This window comes from Acinonyx jubatus, chromosome C2 (assembly GCF_027475565.1).
Source record: "Acinonyx jubatus isolate Ajub_Pintada_27869175 chromosome C2, VMU_Ajub_asm_v1.0, whole genome shotgun sequence".
Lineage (NCBI taxonomy): Eukaryota > Metazoa > Chordata > Mammalia > Carnivora > Felidae > Acinonyx > Acinonyx jubatus.
In genome coordinates, this window is record NC_069384.1 from 71,294,809 (window position 1) to 71,316,217 (window position 21,409).

Consider the following 21,409-nt stretch of genomic DNA (forward strand, 5'->3'; position numbering starts at 1 on the left):
AGAGAGTCCAATCTTCGAGGGCCCTACAATGGAAAGGAAGGCATGCCATGTGATTTCACTGGACCCTGACCCTCGCTGGGCTTGGCAATAGTCAGTCCCTGCTGCACTCGGATGGACTCCAAGGGGAATCAGAAAATTCTGCCAGGATGGGACATCGGATCGGGTAAGTGTCCCCAGGGACCCAGGACAGAGTTCAGGCCCACCCTAGAGGCAGAAGAGGAGTCTGATCACCTCCTGGGCGACACAGTCACCACATACGACAAGGAAGTCCTGGGTGGAAGCCTGCAATCTGTCTGAATGTATGTGTGAGTGCCCATGCTCCACCGTCTCGGCTATGGAGCTTGAGTGGGTCCTATCTTGCGATTCTGATTCCTTGATGACCTCATACGGCTCAAGGCAGAATCAGGTCCTCAGAGGACTGATCCAGGTCAGGGGTTTATACTGACCTGCCAGTGCTAAAGGGTGTCTAAATCCCTGAGAGGGGAGTGGCTAGGCAGAAAAAGTGACCTCTTCCCTCATGTTTGTCCTACGACACTGTACATTGGGAGGGACCTATCTAGGATACCACGATGGAGAGAGTTCCTCAAAACCAACTGTTTTGGAATGTACGATTAAGAATTTTAAAAAGGGATTTTCAGGTGACTATGGGGTCAAATTGACCCTGGGGAAGTTACACACCCTCTGTGAATTAGAATGACCCACGTTTGGTGCAGGCTGGCCCCCTGAGAGCACCCTAGATGTCCCCACAGTTCAAGCTATTTATAAAGTAATTAGTGGAGACCCTGGCCACCCAGATCAATTCCCATACATTGATCAATGACTGGACATAGCCTAAGTCAAGCCTCCTTGGGTCCAGTTCTGCATTAATAGTAAGGAACAGTGTAGGGTCTCAGTGACACAGGCCAAGAAGAAGACTTCACAGCAGAAAAACTGCCCCCCATCTTCCAAGAAAATTCAGAAGAAGTCCTTCCATTTCTGCCACCATATGCCCCCAGCAACCCATCAATCGAGGGAAGGGAACCTCGCCTGCCTGATAGTCCACCTCCATCAGTCATGCCTCTGCCAGCAGCCAGCCTACCCCAACCAGGGACACCTGAACCAGTAGAAAGATGCCTCAGGTCCGAAGCTCAAGGTCCAAGGCCCCCAGTGGCAATGCAGATGCCATTGTGGGAGACAAGTGGTCCCCAGAGAATAGGCCCCAATGGGACCCTACAAGAGGGGGCATCGGTTTTCTACTAACAACTGTTCTCCACACTGACTTCCTCAACTGGAAACAACACACACCGCCCTACTCTGAGAAACCGCAAGTGATGATAGATCTCCTAGAATCTATAATTCAGACTCACCGTCCTGCCTGAGTCAACTGTACGCAGCTTCTTCTTACCTTTTCAACACAGAAGAGCGCTGACAAATTGTCAGCGAAGCCAGCAAATGGCTCCAGACTCAGGCACCAGATGGGAATCTAGACGTTGAAGCTTGGGTACGGGAGGCTATGCCCGAAGAGGAGCCGCGCTGGAACCCCAACACAGAGGTGGGAAGGGCCAGATTAGAAATATACCGACTCGCCTTCCTCCAGGGGGTAAAAGCAGGGGCCAAAAAGCCCACTAACATGGCAAAGGTATCTGAGGTCCTACAAAAACCAGAAGAGAGTACGGCTGATTTCTGTGAAAGATTATGTGATAGCGTCAGAGTTTACACTCCATTCTACCCAGAAGCCCCTGAAAATCAGCACATGGTCAATGCTGCCTTTGTGGGACAGGCCCAAAGTGACACTAGACAGAAGCTCCAAAAATTGGAAGGATTCACTGGAAAAAAAGTCGCTGAATTATTGGAAATCGCCAACAAGGTTTTTGTAAACCAGGATCAAGCTGCCAGAAAGGAGGCAGACCAAAGAATGAAACAAAAGGCAGCTCTCCTGCCACTGCTTTGGGGCGACCACCCTCTCCAGAAGGGCCCCCACAGAAACCATGACAGAGTCAAGAACAAAAAAGAGGGGTGCCACTGGGATGTGATCAATGTGCCTACTACAAGGAATGTGGACACTGGAAAAATGAATGCTACAACCACCAAAAAGGGAAAGCAAAAACCACTCCACCCAGCCATTACCAACCAGGACCACCTGAGGCTGACCTGATCAAACTGGAGTGGACTCCAAACTAGGAGTGGACTCTGATTAGGAAAGCCCAGGCTCTATCCAACTAGGCCCCCATGAGCCCATGGTCTAAATGAAGGTGGTGTGGGGGGGGGGGTGGTGGTGAGGGGGCCAAACATTAGACTTCCTGGTCGACACTGGGGCCGAACACTCTGGTGACACACAAGGTAGCACCTCTGTCAGGTCAAGAAGTCACCATTGCAAGAGCCACAGAGGCACAAACCTGAAGGCCATTTTGCGGTCCCTGACAGTGCCGGCCCCGGGGGGGGGGGGGGGGTGAGGGGGTGGGGGGGGGTGTCACCAAGTAGTTCACGAATTCCTGTATCTACCTGACTGCCCGGTCTCACTGTTAGGTAGAGACATCCTAGCCAAGTTGAGGGCAGAAATAGCCTTCTCCTCAGAAGGACAGACACCATTGTGCCTAAACAAAAAGGCCCAACCCATGATTTTGTCCCTGACGATTCCATGGAAGAGGAATGGAGATTATATACTTCCCCTCCCAGTGAGCCAACTGTGGCCCCAAGGCTAGAGGCTGAATTCCCTTCAGTTTGGGTAGAAGGGAAACTCCCTTGGTCTGGAAAAAAAACCACCCCCTGATATTAAATGACCTAAAGCCTGGATCTCAACCTGTCGAAATATGCCAATACATGGTCCCATGGGAGGCACACCTGGGGATCCAGACACATTTCAACAGGCTACACTCTACTAGGACTCATACCCTCAGAAGCAGGATGGTTCACATGCCTAGATTTAAAAGAAGCCTTCTTCTGTCTCCAGCTAGCATCTAATAGCCAACCCCTATTTGCTTTTGAATGGGAAAACCCTGCCACAGGGGCAAAGGAACAGTTCACTTGGACTAGGCTGCCACAAGGATTCAAAAATTCACCAGCCTTATTCAGTGGGGCGCTGGCATCTGATTTAGCCAGATTTCTGGGATGGGACCTAGGATGCGTCCTCCTCCAATATATGGACGATCTTCTGCTAGCCAGTCCCACAGGGACCCCAGTGCTAGGAGGGAACCAGGGCCCTACTCAGGCTACTAGCAGAGGCAGGATACCGGGTGTCAAAGAAAAAAGTACACATTTGCCAACGGGAAGTTAAATATTTGGAATTTAAAATTACCCAAGGCAAACGGATGCTGTGAGCCGAAAGGAATCAGGCAGTCTGTGCCATTCCGGTTCCCACTACCCACCAGCAGATCCGAGGGTTCCTGGGAGCAGCGGGATTCGGTCGAATATGGATCCCACGGTTCTCGGAGTTAGCCAGACCTCTATACGAGGTACTAAAGGGGCAAGAGAGAGCACCCCTTTTCTGGGGCCCTAATCAAGAAACTCCCAGATGTATCATGAGATTTCAACCTGTTCGTACATACAGAAGAATGGGGTGGCCCGGGGGTTTTCACCCAGGAATTTGGACCTTGCCAAAGACCAGTGGCATACCTTTCAAAGCAGATTGACTCCGTTGCGGCAGGATGGCCACCCTGTCTGAGGTCACTAGCAGCCACCACACTTTTAATCAAAGAAGCAGACAAACTCATGTTGGGGCAAAATCTAAATGTTAAGGTTCCCTGTTCTGTTATTACCTTGATGGAGGCCAGAGGGCAACACTGGCTAACGCATGCTTGGATGTTACAATATCAGGAACTGCTCTGTGAGAACCCACGGATAAGACTGGAAGCTGTAAAAACTCCAAAGCCTGCCACTTTCTTGCCTGCAGCGGCGGGGCTCCCAGAGCACAATTGTCTAGAAGTACTTGATGAAATCTATTCTAGCCAACCCGACCTATCAGATAGGCCCTCGCAAAATCGTGACTTCATCCTGTACACCGACAGCAGCAGCCTTCATGAACGAAGGCAAAATATATGCTGGTTATGCAGCAGTCTCTTACTTTGAGGTCACAGAGGCAAAAGCCCTTCCACAAGGATGGTCAGCCCAAAGAGCAGAACTGTGGGCCCTAATTAGAGCACTAGAACTCAGTAAAGACAAACGGCCGACATACACACTGACTCGCACTATGCCTTTGCCACTCCACATGTACATGGGGCTCTATACAAGGAGAGAGGACTTTTGACCGCAGGAGGAAGAGAAATAAAAAATCAGGAAGAAATCCTAAAACTATTAAGAGCAGTCTGGGAACCGAGGGAGGAAGCAGTCATTCACTGCAAGGGACACCAAAGAGAAAGGACTCAGTGTCAGAAGGTAACTGATGAGCCGACGCCACAGCTAAATAAGCAGCAGGAAAACAAGCAACACCCTCAAAAATCATGCTGGCCCCACAACTGCCAACTTGCCCAAAGTGCACAATCCAAGAAACAAAATGGGGCACAATAGGAAAAAGGAGGCCAGACAAAAGAAGGATGGTGGGTACTTCCAGACCAAAGAGCTAGTCCAACAGGTGGCTCTCCAACAGCATGAGTTCACCCACCTAGGAAAAACTGCCCTTAAAAGCTTATTAAGCCATTACTATGTAATTGCTCGACTCCCATCCCTCTGTGCCTCAGTCTCTCAATGATGCCTCCTCTGTGCTCAAAATAACACCAAGCAAGGCCCCACTGGGCCCATGGGAATCCAACGCTGTGGTCAGGCACCCTTCGAAGATTTGGAGGTAGACTTTACTGAAATAAGACCCAGTAAAGGATATAAATATCTTTTGGCATTCATCTGCACGTTTTCAGGCTGGGTTGAAGCCTATCCCACACACACTGAAAAGGCAAGAGAAGTAACTAAGGCCTTGTTAAGGGATACCATTCCCAGACATGGTATGCCGTTAACCACAGGCTCAGACAATGGCCCAGCTTTTGTGGCCGAGGTGGTGCAGCAAGTAGCCAAAGTCCTAGGCATCCGAGGAACTTACATGCAGCCTTCCGGCCCCAGAGTTCAGGGAAAGTGGGATGTTTGAAACGGACCCTTAAATCAGCCATGGCAAAACTATGTCAGGAAACTAACTTGCCCTGGCCAGATATACTACTCCTAGCTCTTCTCTGAATACACTGAACACCCTGGGCAAAAATAGGATTCTCCCCCTTTGAGATCCTATGTGGAAGACCTCCTCCACTAGTCAAATTCAAGGGGGACCTGACAGAGCTAGGGAATTTAGAAACACAAAAACAACTACAAGGACTGGGGAAAACTGTATTTGAGATACATAGATGGGTGACAGACAGGATACCTATTTCCCTAGGAATACCTGTACACCCCCACAAACCTAAGGATCAGGTTTGGGTAAAAAATCGGAAAAAGGAACCACTTAAACTACCTGGAAGGGACCTTATTTAGTTGTGCTAACCATGCCCACAGCTCCCAAGGTTGCAGGTCTAACTGCCTGGATCCACCATTCTTTTTTTTTTTTTTTTTTTTTAATGTTTTTTAATTTATTTTTGAGACAGAGAGAGACAGAGCATGAATGGGGGAGGGTCAGAGAGAGGGAGACACAGAATCTGAAGCAGGCTCCAGGCTCTGAGCTGTCAGCACAGAGCCCGACGCAGAGCTCGAACTCACAGAGTGTGAGATCATGACCTGAGCTGAAGCCGGACGCTTAACCGACTGAGCCACCCAGGCACCCCAAGGATCCACCATTCTTGAGTAAAGGCAGCCCACCTGTCACCTGACAACCACTTGAAATGGAAAGTAACTGCTAACCAGAATAATCCTCTACGAACCATCCTTAAGAAGATAGCAGATGATAAGCGGTCTGCAGCCAATACCTGAGAACACTCTGTAACCAGAAGCTTGAGGAAAATCATGAAGCAACTTAAATGAACCATAACAAATTATTCTTTTTCAGATTTCATTGCCATCCCCTACCTATTTCTCTTTCTATACTTCTTGCTATACTCTGCTGTCAGGCTGGACCTGCTAACCCCACGAAAGGAGAGGACTGTCTCTTCCTAAATGAAGAATATTGCTTAAAAGTCAATCAACCAGGGATAGTCTGAGATACGGTCCAGCAAGTAAGGGAGTGAATCAACAAACGAAGACAGGAACAAATGAAGACACACTGGAACTCTTGAGGCAACATAAGAATAGGGAATCTTGACTCCTCCCTTCAGTGGGTCCTCTCCTAATGCTTTTCATAGATTGGTCCTTGCATTCTTTTTTTTTTCCATATATATATGTTTTATTTTTATTTTTGAGACAGAGAGACAGAGCATGAACGGGGGGAGGGCCAGGGAGAGAGGGAGACACAGAATCTGAAGCAGGGTCCAGGTTCTGAGCTGTCAGCACAGAGCCTGACGTGGGGCTCAAACTCACACTGCGAGATCATGACCTGAGCCGAAGTCGGACGTTTAACTGACTGAGCCACCCAGGCACCCCGGTCCTTGCATTCTTAATGTGCCAACCAGGTTTGTTTCCACTCATCTAGAAGCTATAAAACTCCAGATGATGCTCCAGTTGGACCATTCTAGCTGTCGCTACTCTCCTTTGGATGACGAAGAACCCTAGCTGCCTCACCCCTCCCTTCGACATCCCTGTCCAGCAGGAAGAAGCCAGAATGGTCTTCACCCCTCCTCCCATGGCGGCAAAGGGTTCCCTGGCCCCCACAAACTGATTCTCTCTATGTCTGCCACAGCAGCTTGAGAATCAAGAGGGGGGAATGAGAAGAAAAGCTGTAAAAACAAGATAAAAGGGGCCAGTCAGATGCCCAAGGCTGGATTCTCCCCTTGCATACTTTTGGCTTTTATAATCTTGTTTGTCTCCTGTGTCTACCAACTGCCCAGATAGCATCACTGATAAGGGCTCCCTCCCCTTTTTCTTTTGTCTCTCAACCCCCTACCATCCCAGTCATGAAAGGAGGTACCAAGGTTTGGGGCTCAGCCTTTGGAGGTGACTGCTGGGCCGACACCAATGCGCAATAAACAGTCTTTTCTGATTCCCAGAGTGTGTGTGGCTTGTTTCTTCCTGAGCCTGAGCGCTGAGTACTTGCTGTAACATTACAACCAAGATCAAGAGGCGAATAAAACAAACAAACAAACAAACAAACAAACATATAAATGAAAAAGAGGCTTAAAGAAAAAATCTGAGGCCTTAGTTGTGGCCTTACTACTATGTCAGACCAGACTTCCTGAGGTCCTGGCACCAAGTGCCATTTACATGACCATTCAGAGCACTAAAATGAGAACGTCCTGAGAGAGGACAACCGAAATTAAAACCCCATAAGCCTTGCCCTTATGTGGAGACAATCACTGGAAATCTGAATGCCCTTGGGGACCTCTATCTGTGAGGGCTCAGATAACCAATGTCCCTGGAAGGGACTAGCGGGCCTGGGGCTCTTCATGGTGGCTCCCCTAAACCAACTGTCTATCAGAAACTCAGAGCCTTGGGTAACTCTAAATATAGAAAGAAAACTGGTTGATTTCCTTCTTAACATCAGAGCTACCTTTTTGTCCTCCTGTCTACCCCAGGCCAACTCTCCAAATGCAGCATGACGGTTAGAGGCATCTTCAGAAAACTAAATTTTTCTCTCAGCCCCTGGGATGTATATGGGGAAACCTAATGTTTTCTCATTCTTTCCTGATAATGTCAGAGAGCCTTACTCCGTTTCTAGAAAGGGACATTATAACTAAATTAGAGAGACTATGGTGGTGCTAACGCCAGGACAGAAAACATTTATGTGAGTTTTTGGAAATTACTGGATATTGTAGGCTATAGTTACCAGGGTTCAGGAAAATAGTTTGCCTGCTATATCATTTATTAAAGGAAACTCAATCCCACCTACTCTCCCCTCCCCCCAAAATAAACTGCAGTCTGACTCATAGACACTATTTGCAGCCCTTGGAATGATTACAAACAGAACAGGCCAGTTACTATTACCAAGCTCACAGAGCTAAAAGATCATTAAAAGACAGCATCAGGCCTTTTATTTAGGGAGGGACAAAATGTATCAAATGGTCCAAAGGATGTTTACTGGAAAAGAATTTGTCAAGGACAGTTCAGCAAGTAGTATCAGCCTGTGAAGTATGTCTTAGAAACAATCCTCTCAACCACAAACTTGCTCTCCCAGGCAATCAAGAAACTGGAGGCTATCCAGGAAAGACTAACAATTAGGTTTCACTCATTCAAGGTCAAAGAGATTCCAACATCTGTTGGTATGGGTTAATACTTTTACTAATTGGGTAAAGGTCTTCCCCTACAAAACAGAAAAGGCACAAAAAGTAATAAAAATTCTGCTTTATAAAATAATACCCGGGGCGCCTGGGTGGCTCAGTCGGTGGAGTGTCCGACTTCGGCTCAGGTCGTGATCTCACAGCTCATGGGTTCGAGCCCTGCGTCAGGCTCTGTGCTGACATCTCAGAGCCTGGAGCCTGCTTCCGATTCTGTGTCTTCCTCTCTCTCTGCCCCTTCCCCACTCGCATTCTGTCTCCGTCTCTTTCAAAATAAATACACATTAAAATAATACCCAGGTTTGGCTTACCTAAAAATTTGCAAATTAATAATGGTAAATGGCTGCCTGACTCTTTCTCTAGTAGAACTCCAGGCTCTTGGAAAAGTTTTACACTTCAAAATAAAGCAAACTGTCTGCTTATACTCAGCAAACCTCTAAATAATAGCTAACAAGCATTAGATGCTTAAAACTTTCTTTTAATTAAGTTAGGGCCAAACTCTTGGAAATAGAGCCACCATTGATTACTTACTGCTCCTACTCCTCCAGCACCTGGGGTACGAGAGATTCCCTGACATATGTCACTGACAAAGTCAGGGTCTCTCCTAGATTGTTTGACAGGTTTAAAAACTGGAGACATTTTAAGGTGCCATCTTGTTGGTCAGTATAATCTCTACTTTGTGTTTTTCTCTTTGTGTCTGCTAATGTTTATGCCGCCTCATGCCTGCCAGCCTTCCTGTAGAACCACACCGTGGGCCACTCGACTGACCCTAGGGTAGACTCTAACTGCTGTATCCCCACACCATCCCTTATCAGCTTGAAGGAGCCAATACGGTCATCGTCCCTGTTCCCTAATAGCAGTTACAGGCCCTATTCCAGGGGAGAAATACATAAGAAAAGGGTTAACATTAGGCAGGGAGAGATAGGGACCTTCAGGGAGGCAAACTGCAGCTGTAAGTGGGAGGCTAAAGAAGCAGATGGGATTCTCCCTTTATAAAATCCTTTATGCGTGCCCTCCCCCCATTATCAAGGGCATAATGGGGGGGCATCTAAATGAGATAGGCAAATTAACCCTAAGGCAACAGATGCGGGCCTTGGCTCTACCCTAACCACCTTATACCACTGGGTCAGGGAGCAGTTACCTGTGAGTCTGACCACAGACGCTCACCTCTTTAAACCAGGAGATGCTGTATGGGTGAAGGAATGGAATGTCCAACCCCTAAAGGGGCCTGTTCACTGTCATTTTGTCCATCCCTACTCAGTAAAGGTAGCCAAAGTGGGTCCCTGGATTCACTACAGCAGAGTAAAGCCGGCATCTCGAAACTGGGAGTGCATTCCTGATCCATCAACGCCATGCAAGCTGACCATATGGGAGAAGCAGTCTGCAACTCCAGAGGCTCCAGGAGACTGCAGCCTTGCTTTAGTCACTCCAGAAGCTGACTAATCTACACGTGGCAGGAGCTTGACAGTTTCAAGCTGTCCGATGAAACAAAAGACTGTCCTTATTTTCTATATGTTTCCTTACTGTGATGCACTGTCGCGCCTTGTTTCTCGTTATTATTATGATTCTTGCTCTACTCTTTGCCATAGGATTGGCCAAGGCCACCCTGGCTGGCTAAAAATGTAGTGAGAGGTTTCTGTTAACACTCAACTTCTTTTTGTGGATAGGATACTTCGTTGGTACCAACATGGGGAAACAACGGCCATAAGAGACTAGAAAATTAGATCCCCACAAACCTTATGGTAAAACAAAATACCCCAGTCCTACTACTGGGGTTTGGCTTCTCAAAAGCTCAATTATTGGGAAAAACTGTTTTCCCTAGCAGGGAAAAAGTTCACTGTTGTCTTTGTTAAAAACTTAACATGCCTAGGCCAAAGATTTTATAACTCAACTGCCAAAAAACCCCGATGGTGGGGGACCCCAGATCACCTTGAGCCAGATCTCCACCCCTTGTCTAACTTCTCTCATCTCTAAGAGGCCTGGAACAATGTCAACGCAGCCATCAAATGGCAGGCCCCAGGTGGACCAAACTAATATGTGGAAGGACAGCCTATATAGTACTTCCCTCAGTCTGGTCAGGATCATGCATGTGTGCTGGAAACTATTCGTCCATCTTCCTGCTCCCACTTGCCTGAGGGAAACATTTGGGAGGCTTTTTTTAAAATTTTTTAAAAATTAAAAAAATTTTTTTAAATATGCAAGAACTCTATTTTGTTCTTATAAAATCTTCCTATTTTTTTCTGTAAAAATCGAAGAGTAGAGCTTTCCAGTAAAACTTTCTGCAATGATGGAAATGATTTATATTTTTGTCTTCCATTATGGTAGCCTTTAACCACATATAGTTATTAAGCATAAAAAATGCACCTAGTGTAACTGGGGAACTGAATTTTAAATTTTATTAGTTTAAATTAAAATAGCTACATGTGGCTGGTGGCTATTTTTTTTATAATACACTTGTAGAGTATTTAACCCTAAAGGGAAAGCAAACTAGTATTTTTTTAGGGACTTTAAGATCGGATGGATCCCACTACATGGCTCTCGTGCAAGTGTATGGGGACAGGGAGACTCAAAAAAAGCGGCATGCCTTACAAATCGGCAATTAAAAAGATGATAAATAGCCTCCAGAGCATATAATCCAATATTATGGCCCTGCCACCTGCGCAGAGGATGGGTCCTTGGGCTACCGCACTCCCATTTACATGCTAAACCTCATAATCAGACTACAAGCAGTTATAAAAATTATAACCAATAAAGTGCCAGAGCTCATAACTTACTAGCCAAGCAACAAACCAAAATGCGCAATGCTGTCGATCAAAATCGCTTGGCCTTAGATTGCCTACTTGCTTCTGAGGAAGAAGTTTGTAAAAAGTTTAACCTAAGCAACTGCTGCCTACAGATAGATAATGAGAAAAAAGTCGTAGAAGGTATCACAAATCAAATGAAAAGAATTTCTCATATCCCTGTCCAGACCTGGAATGGTTAAAACCCCAGGCAGTTATTTAGAGAATGGTTTTCAACTTTCAGGGGATTCAAAACTCTCTTAAAAATTATCCTGGGAGGTTGCTTAATCTTACCTTGCTTAACTCCCCTGGTTGTATGGTCTGTCTTGTCTCATTGAGGCCATAATTTAAAAAGAACGGCCACTCAGGTAAGTCTGTTATAAAAATATAAACTCTAAACCAAGATGATGCTCTTTGACCCAAAATAGAGGGGTCAGAGCATCAAAGAGGAGAATGTGGTAGAGACCCCTCCCTAAGGAAAGAAAAAACAAAAAAACAAAAAAACCTCAAGCAACCTGGTTATATGCTTCCGTGACAACAGCCCTCACGACCTTGTAACATGAGACCACTTAATCAGACTACATGTTTGTATGTTACCATATATGGGAGACAAAGAAGTGGAAAATATATAAAAAAAACTACACCACATGGCATTTGGGGCTCAGTTCTTCAGGTAGGAACCCAACTGAGTGGTGCTGGCAGGAATAAAGTTGCTTCCTGGAAAGAAAAGCCTCAGTGCCACGACTCTGTGTGAGAATCCTGCTACAAAATCATTATTTAAAAATAAAGGCATGCGGGGCGCCTGGGTGGCTCAGTCGGTTAAGCGCCCGACTTCAGCTCAGGTCACGATCTCGCGGTCCGTGAGTTCGAGCCCCGCGTCAGGCTCTGCGCTGATGGCTCAGAGCCTGCTTCCCATTCTGTGTCTCCCTCTCTCTCTGCCCCTCCCCCGTTCATGCTCTGTCTCTCTCTGTCCCAAAAAAATAAATAAACGTTAAAAAAATTAAAAAAAATAAAAATAAAGGCATGCAAAAAATTCAAATAAAAAAATAAATATATCACAGATTTTTTTTAATGTTAATTTTTGAGGTAGTGCAAGTGAGGGAGGTGCAGAGACAGAGGGGGGCAGAAGATCTGAAGCAGGCTCTGTGCTGACAGCTGAGAGCCTGATGTGGGGCTCCAACTCATAAACCCCGAGATTATGACCTGAGCCTAAGTCAGACATTCAACTGACTGAGCCACTCAAGTACCCCAGATCACAAAAATTTTTAAAATATGAAGAACTCAAAGTATTTTGTTCTTATAAAATCTTCCTTTTTTTTCCTATAAAAATCTAAGAGTAGAGCTTTCCAGTAAAACTTTCTGCAATGATGGAAATGATTTATATTTTTGTCTTCCATTATGGTAGCCTTTAACCACATATAGTTATTAAACATATGAAATGCATCTAGTGTAACTGGGGAACTGAATTTTAAATTTTATTAGTTTAAATTAAATAGCTACATGTGGCTAGTGGCTATTTTTTTATAGTACAGTTGTAGAGTATTTAACCCTAAAGGGAAAGCAAACTAGTATTTTTTTAGGGACTTTAAGATTGGATGGATCCCACTACATGGCTCTAGGCCTATGACTAACTCTACCTTCCGTCTTTTCATTTATAAAAATAGAAAAATCCCCATATCAAGGGTTTGTTGTCAAAGTAAAATGTTATATCCATAAAATGTTGAGTACATGGTAAGAGCTCAATTATGGTTATTATTTTTTTTAATCTCCTAAAAAGTCTACCAAATCATGGATGGAAAAATTATGCAGAAGGGTTTTGTAGTGAGGAATGAATCTATATAAATGTCTAAGTCTAAAGAAATGTGAGGATTTTGGTTATAAACTGAAGGTATTACTTATACTTTGGGCATTGTAGACATGCTATAACTGAGTTTTACAAGTGACTTTTCCTTCCAAATAGGACATAGTAGGTTGTAACAGGACAATTTTCCTGCTACAACAACCTTAGAAAATGCAGAATAAGTTAAAAATATCATAGTTTAAAATGTATCAGAGAGCTGTGAAGTAAGAAGGACTTGTTATCTAACTTTAGGTAAACAAAAACTCCAGAGAGGGGAGAGCCCTTGTAAGGTGAGTTGATAATCACTAGCTGTTTTTTTTTTCTGGAAACATTTGCTGATTTTAGGGACAGGCTGGGAATCAGTCTTAATCTAGGCAGAGGCAGCCTATGGGGGCAAAGAAAACCCAGAGGAACTTTCAGTGGGCTACTGGGACTGACTGAAAGCAGAAGCGCCCCCATGCATACCTAGTTTTCCATGTAGGGCATTTTCTGAGTTGAGACCTGCTTGGGAGGCTATGGGACTGAACCAAAACTTAAAAAAAAAGTCATGGTACTTAGGAAACCATACCCCATTAGAGGGACAAGGCCTCCTCAAACACATGGCTAATTTCTCTCTCTCTCTCTCTCTTTTTTTCCAGCTCAGCAAGACATTTCTCATATTTTGAAGCACAATTGGTTGGAGGCTAAAGAACTAAGCTCAAAGCCCCAGAGGAATGAACTGGAAGTACTATAGTCTTTTAGGGCTGAGGAAACAGATTTTCTATCAAAAACTTGAGCTACACCTGAGGGATGAACAAGAGGTAGAATGAGTATAGGAAGACAAACTTGCCAAGACCCGTCTCAATCCCTGATTAGACTCCAAGGACTAGCCCCTCTCTACCAACCTAACAGAGGGAAGGGGGAATCTTCACCAGTAGATGATATCATGTGGTGGCTCTACAATCCTTTTATGTACACAAGAAAATAATACCTACCGAGCATGTGAAGTGGCAGGAAAATATGACAGATAATTAAAAGAGAATAATGAATCACTGAACTAGACCAAGGATGATCAAAACATTGAAGTTAGCAAACAAGGACGGAGGGAGGAAAAAACAAACAAAACATGATAAAACAGAAGGAATGATGAACAAAATGAAAAGCTGGAGATTTTCATCAGATATAAAATCTACATAAAATGTATAAAACAATCAAAACCCTGAATATACATTATTAAAAATTAAGAACTCAGTCTATAGATTTGACAAATGACTGAAGATCACAGAAGAGAGAATTAGGAAACTCAAAACAATAGGACAATAGAAAACATTCAAATTGAAGCATCAAGTGAGAAGAAAGATGGTACAGAGTGTTAGAACACATGATGTACAAGGTCAAATAGTCTTACACATGTAATTGGAATCTCAGAGGAAAGGAGGGAATGAAGCAAAAACTCCAGTTGAAGAGACCATGCCTGAGAATTTCCTACGGGGCGCAGGGCCCCAAGCACCCCACCCTTAATACTCATTTGTATCCACCTCCATTCTATTCCAAATCGAATGTCCAAAATGGAATTCACTTTCCACTATACATCTGCTATATTTTCTGTCTAGACATTGTATTATCCATTTACGACTCCCCACAATTAGATTGAGGGCTTGCAAGATAAAGACGTTAAAAAAAATGTTGAGTGACTAGTGCCTCAGTGTTCCAGGCTGAAGCCACTTTTCTCTCTTCATAAGAAATAAAGTAACAGTTTTACTGAACACCTACTAAGCAAGCACTTGTAGGCCAGACTGTTCGGTGCTGGGGCTATAACGTTAATAAGACCCCGGCTCTCCAGGGGAAGTGTTCCCTCAGAGGCGGAGCACAGATGAAGAGGCACATTACTATACCAAGGGGTAAGATCACGGAAAAACCAGAAAAGAAAAGCTTGGGCCACGCCTTAAAGTACATCCAGAACAGGAATGTGGTCTTTCGCTTTGGGCCAAAGGGAAAAAGGGATTAGCGGAGGGAGCGGCCATATAGTAGTTGTGGTCTGCCTTGGCCCTTTTGGGGTTATAAAGGTGCGAGGGGGCTGAACAGAAAAGTCTCAAAGCAGCCCTGCCGAGCCTCTACAATTTCCAGGTACTGTTTCTACCAAACCCCTCCCTTGCAGAGGGTAAGAGTCCCCGTGGCGCGGCAGGACGCTTCAAGCGCACGTCTCGGGGGGCGGGGAAACGCGCCGCCGGAAGCGGAGGGAAGGCGGAGCCACGCCCCCAGCGCCAGCCTGCCACTCTCTCTTCCGCTCCCTGCACGGGGCACGGGCGGGGCTGAGGCGGAAGGGCACGGAAGGAGGTGACGATGTAAGTGAGCGCCGGCGTCGCGGCAGAGGCTGCAAAGGAAGCTCGGTGGCCGTGGCCGCTGTGAGCAGGCCGGACACCTCCTCACTGTCTGGGGTTCCCTAGAGCTGGCGAAGGCGGGGCCTTAGTCTGAGCTGCGGCAGTATCTGAACCCGCGGTGGGGCAGGTGCCGGCAGCGAGCGACGTAGGTAAGTAGGTGCCCGGTGTCAAATCGGGATGACTTACGGACCGGGCTTGCTGGCCATTCCCGCGCCAGAGCGCGCCAGCTCAGCACCCCGGCCTGGAGGCCTCGAGCGCTGCCCTCCCCCACGCCCGAACCGGAGGCAGCAAATTTCTCCTTGAGCGCTGCTCTGCCTTTCTGGGGGCCGGAAGGGAGCTTGTCCCGAGGGACCTCTGTCCTCCCCTTTTTCTTTCCAGTTTGAACTGTACGACGTAGAAGCGGAGAAAGCTAGGGCCCCTCCTGAGGCCGGGGAAAGGTTTGAGAGGAAGAGCTGCTGTTAGAGGTCCTCCCGCTACTGCCGTTTTGAAAGCCGAGAGTTTATGTTTGTTCGGACAGTTCTGCTTCCTTCCTGCCTTTGGTTCCTTCCCCCCGCACACTCTTAAGACCCTGTTGTAGCGAATGTGTGTGGCACAATTAAACATTAGGATGGTGGGAAATCTGTTTTCTATGAGGCTTTCTGTTTTTCTGTCTATGCTGGGCAGTATCAACCCCCTTTCCACTGGGCCACTCTGTTGGGGGAGGAGAGACGCCGAGAGGATGTGGGAAATGAGGGTTTTGTATTTAAGTCGGAAGAGCGGAGTTAAAATCCTAGCCTGCCATTTGTTAGTGGTTTTAATCTCGTGTTAGACACTTAGACATTTTTAACCACATGTAAAGCGGAGCTTCTTATACCTACATAAATACCTGGGAGAATGAAGAGAAGTGAAAAAAGCAGAACATCAGCCATTAAACGTTTTGGATTTAAGAATATCCTGGACATTTAATGGTAGGTTCTTAATTACATATTTTACTCAGAATAACTACACTTGCTATGGAGGAGGGGACCAGAGGAGAAACTAGTATCTTATGTGGTTAGAACCTAACTGTGGGCTCTACTTTGGGTTGGGCAGCATTAGGACGAGGTCAGACTCTCCTAGCCAACCAGATGTCTCATGTTTAATGATAAGCATTATTGGTATATGAGGAATAACCTAAATCAGTTTTGCTCCTTACTCAAGATTGTTTTGTCCAGTGGGCCCTTTCTAGGATAAAAAGCTGGAAGGGCTTTATTTACACCTTGGCCTGCTTTAGAAGAAATTCTTTGCACATCTTTCTGAGGACCCCTCACTCTGCCTCTAAAACACTTCGTGTTAATTGAAAATGTGCAGAGAATAAGAACAAGAACTTGACCTTTTGAGTGGCTGGACGTTACAGTCCTGAGTTAATCTGAGGAGTTGCCCTTTCTCTGTATTGGAGAGAGTAGAACATACCCCACTCTGAGGTTTAGTTTTTCTGTGTTTTATTTATTTTTGAGAGAAAGTGTGAGTCGGGGAGGGGCAGACAGAGAGGGAGACACAGAATCCAAAGCAAGCTCCAGGCTCTGAGCTGTCACCTCAGAGCCCGACGTGGGGCTCGAACCCAAGAACCGTGAGATCATGACCTGAGCCGAAGTTGGAGGCTTAACTGACTGAACCACCCAGGTGCCCCTGAAGTTGAGTAGACCCGAAGTTAGAGAAGTGTTTGGGGAGGAGCGAGCGGCTATGCAGCCAAGTGATTTGAGTAAGTTGCACCTGTTCTTACAGTTGCTTGCTCAGACAGATTAAGGATGCTTCCTTTTCCTTAATGGAACATGACAATGGCTGCCATGCAGTATGTAGCCAAGTGCACTCTTCAGTTCCTTTGACACAGAATTGTCAGTTGGGAATTTTAGCTCATGGACACGAAAGGGACCTTGAGGGTTATCTAATCCAGTGGTTCCAAACCTGGCTGGGCATCGGCTGGGGTAATTAAAACAAAACCCCAGGTGCCTGGGTGGATCTGAAGTGGCACATGGGTATTTGTGGTCTTTAAATAGCTTCTCAGGTGATACTCAAGTTTTGAAAACCCAGATCTAGAGCAGGTTTCATATATTAGTTTATAAACAGGCTCAGAGATGAAATGTAATGTCCAACTAATTTGTTGCCTTCTATACCTTTTTAATTTTTTTCTTTCTCTTCCTTTCCTTAACAAATCACTTTACTTGAATCAGTAGTACTCTTTTGTACCACCTTGAGCCCAGAAGATAAGTCCTTTAAGTCAGTGGCTCAGTATAATTCTGTTTTTGTAGTTTCTTATGCATTAACACTCCTTAAAGCTCTTTGATGAAAGTATTAACTTTTACAATAAGTTTCTTACTAAATGTTGCTTAGGTTTGTTTTTTGGCGTAATTATATAAAGGTTATATCACTTTGTAAATCAGCTTTTTAGTAGGCTTTTATGCCAAGCTTTCACAAACCATGGAAAAATTCTATTTAAGAAAATTTTGCTGTTCTCACTTATCATAAACCCAGTCAACTATACACAGACTTTTTTTTTTTAAACCCCTTCGTCTATCCTCATATGTACTCGTATATATGACCACTCTGTATCGCTGGTCAGCTTCCAGTGAAACACAGTTTGAGAACTGGGCTCTAAACATCTCTAATTGCCTTATAAACACCTAATTTAACTAGAGGCTCTTGGTATTTAAGCTTGTCCATGAATTTTTAGTCCCTTTTCTTTTCTTGGTTAAGTTGTAATGTGTCACTGGTTTAAAGAATTTGATGGGGTGCCCAGGTGGCTCAGTCGGTTGAGTGTCTGATTTCAGCTCAGATCATCCATGATCTTGTAGTTTGTGAGCTCGAGCTTGGCATCTGGCTCTCTGCTCTCAGCTTGGAGCCTGCTATGGATCCTCTGTCCCCCTCTCTCTCTGCCTCTCCCCAACTCACTCACTCTCTCTCTCTCTCTCTCAAAAATGAATAAATATTTAAAAATTTTTGATAGATGCCTGGAAAGGGTCAACTGATTAGGCGGTAACAGTATTTCATGTGTATTTTTCTTATAGTGAAAACCTCTTGACTATTTATTTTTTGTAATATTTTCAGAATTGCTAAGGTAACGAGGCAGAGTTGAACATTCTCTTTTAGGGAGATATACTCATTCTCAAATTATTCTTCAGTAACCTCATTGCTTTAGTATTCCTGTTCTGTGTTAGTAGGAGAGCCACAAATAGACCCTACATCACAAGTCCATAGGATGCTGAATTATTTTCTAAAAGTGACCCTGTTTATTAGCATGTTAACTTCCTACAACCAGATGACAAAGGGCATTCTAAGTTTGCTAATTAAAAAAAACATGTTAACAGGGGTGCCTGCCTGGCTTAGTCAGTAGAGCATGCAACTCTTGATCTTGGGGTCATGAGTTCAAGCCCCACATTGGGTGCAGAGATTACAAAAATAAATATTTTTTAAAACCCCCAGGTTAACAGATATGTAGTCTGTGAATTCAAGTCTAGAGAAACATGATATGTGTCTGAGATGAAAAGCCGTTACTGAGTCTCCAAATTTTTTTATTTTTGTGGCTGAAATACCTTAATTCTGAGGTTTTAAAAATTGTTGAATTTCATATTTTTACAGCAAAATTTTCAAGTTAGAGGTACTTAAAAAGGATAAATCTGAACCCATGGTTCCAGTTTTAGTCTAAACTGATATTACAGGTTTAACATAGAAACCAAGGCGGGCTGAGGGTAATAACAACTTGAAGACCCAGTGAAAAGTGGAGTTTAATAGAAGTCATTTGCTGGTCTTTGAGGCAGTCTTCTATGTCTGTGAGGACTTGAGAGCATAATGGGATACCATTTGTTTTAATTAATTAAAAAAATTTTTTTAATGTTTATTTTTGAGAGAGAGAGAGAGCAAGCAAGCAGGGGAGGGGCAGAGAGAGAGAGAGAGAGGGAGACACAGATCTGAAACAGGCTCCAAACTATGAAATGTCAGCACAGAGCCCAGTGTGGGTCTCGAACTCGTGGATGGCAAGATCATGACCTGAACTAAGTCGCATGCTCAACTGACTGAGCCACCCAGGCACCCCTAATTAATTTTTTTTTATTTTGAGAGAGAGTGAGCAAGGGTGGGGGAGGGGCAGAGAGAGAGAAAATATCTCAAGCAGGCTCTGCACTTCTGCACTGTCAGAGAGGAGCCTGATGCGGGCTACAACCTACAAACTGTGAGATCATGACCCGAGCCAAAATCAACAGTTGGACGCTCAACTGACTGAGCCACCCAGGCGCCCTGAGATTTGTCGATTTTAGAGCACACTGGATGGACTCTTATTAGAGAACCTTCAGTAGCAGTATCTTTGGCTTTCCTTTTGAGCAAGTTCGATTCCTCAAAAAAGAATCTTCAGGGGCACCTGGTTGGCTCAGTTGGGGTCGTAAGTTTGCAACTCTTGATCTTGGGGTGGTAAGTTTGAGCCCCACAGTGGGTACAGAGATTACTTAAAAATAAAATCTTAAAAAAAAAAAAATCTTCAGATCTCCTGCTTGGAGCTTTTAAGCTGGCTGCCAGCAGTCTGGTAGCTAACCTGAGTGAAGGGATAGAGATTTTAGCCCTTAGTGTGTAAACTCTTTATGTTTGGTTAACTATTTTCAGTATGATACCCATATTCTTAACTGGGCCAGGAATCCATTGTTTTACCTTCTAGAGCTGCAGTGTCCAATATGGTAGCCAGTAGCTACATGTAGCCACTTAAATTTAGTGATTAAAATTAAAGAGTAAATACCTCATTTGAACCAGACACATCTCAAGTGGTCAGTAACCATATGTGTCCAAAGGCTACCATGTTGGATAAGGCAGATATAAAATATTTCTGTCATTGCAGAAGTTTCATTGGACAGCACTGTTCTCGTATAGAAAATAATTCTCCATACTTGTGTAAAGGTGAGATAGGGGTAGTTGGCTGGTTTTGTGGAGAGTAGGAGGTTATCTAAATGATTTGGTCTCATTTTTAGCACCATGTTTACACCTCTCTCATAAAACCTGATGCTGCCAATTCCTGATCTGTTTTGAGGCACTGTTGCATAAACTGGATTGCTTCCCCTTTGCGAACTTGAGATTAACTTTTTTCAGTCTTTAAGTCAATCTGCGTTCCAAGTTCCAAAAGGTTTTGTTGTCCCCTCTTCCATTTTGTGTATATATGCTTTAAAAAAACCCAAAACCTTTTTATCTATACATTTCATTGTATATAATTCATATTTTAAAAAATAAAGTTAAAATAATGTTTTATTTTCATTTTAATGGGATTTTGGAGGGAGTAAAATGTGTTCAGTCTGCCATCTTTTTCCATAAGTATAGTATGGAGCATTCATATATGAACAACTGTCTCCGTTAAAAACAAAACAAAACAAAACAAAACCCCCTACCCTGTCTATCTCGTATTTACTTGGGCTTCTTGGGCAGTTTTATATATTGTCTTCTTCAATCCATCTTGGTTTTTGTTCTCTCCATTCTATTAAAATTTGACTTACAAATGTCATGAAAATCAAATGGAGACTTTTTAATCCTTATCTTGCCTTTTTTGTTTTGTTTTGTTTTTTGTTTTCTAAGTAATCTCCACACCTAATATGGGGCTCAAGCTCACAACCAAGATCAAGAGTTTCATGCTGTACTGACTGAGCCAGTCAGGTACCCCAGTCCTTATTTTGCTGGAGCTCTCAACAGCCTTTGACCATTTCTCTTCTTCTGGAAACTTTCTCTAGCTTTTCTGATACCACATTAACCTGATTTTCTACCTATTTCTCTGATCATTCCTTGTCATTTTCCTTTGCTAAGCAGTCTTCCTTTATCTCACTCGTACATCCCAGAGTTCCTCTGAATACTGCCCTAGGGTGCATTTGCTTCTACCTTTTACAGAGTCTCCCTAGGTGAGTTTATCAGTTTCTGTAGCTTTAGTTATTATAAACTGATGGCTTAAACTATAATTCCTGTGGTATCCTTTTTTTAGACTTCCTGACCTGTATATCCAGCAGTATACATCCAGATGAATTTCCTACAGTCACCTCAAGTCTACCATGTCTAAAACTAAAGACATAGCCAGTATAACCTTCCTCCAGTCTTTCTCCATTTGTTCCATGTAAATTATACAGCCATCTACCCAGTAGCTCATACCAAAACTCTTACTCCTCTCCCTCCACACAGTCTTCTAAAAAGTCTCAAGATTGA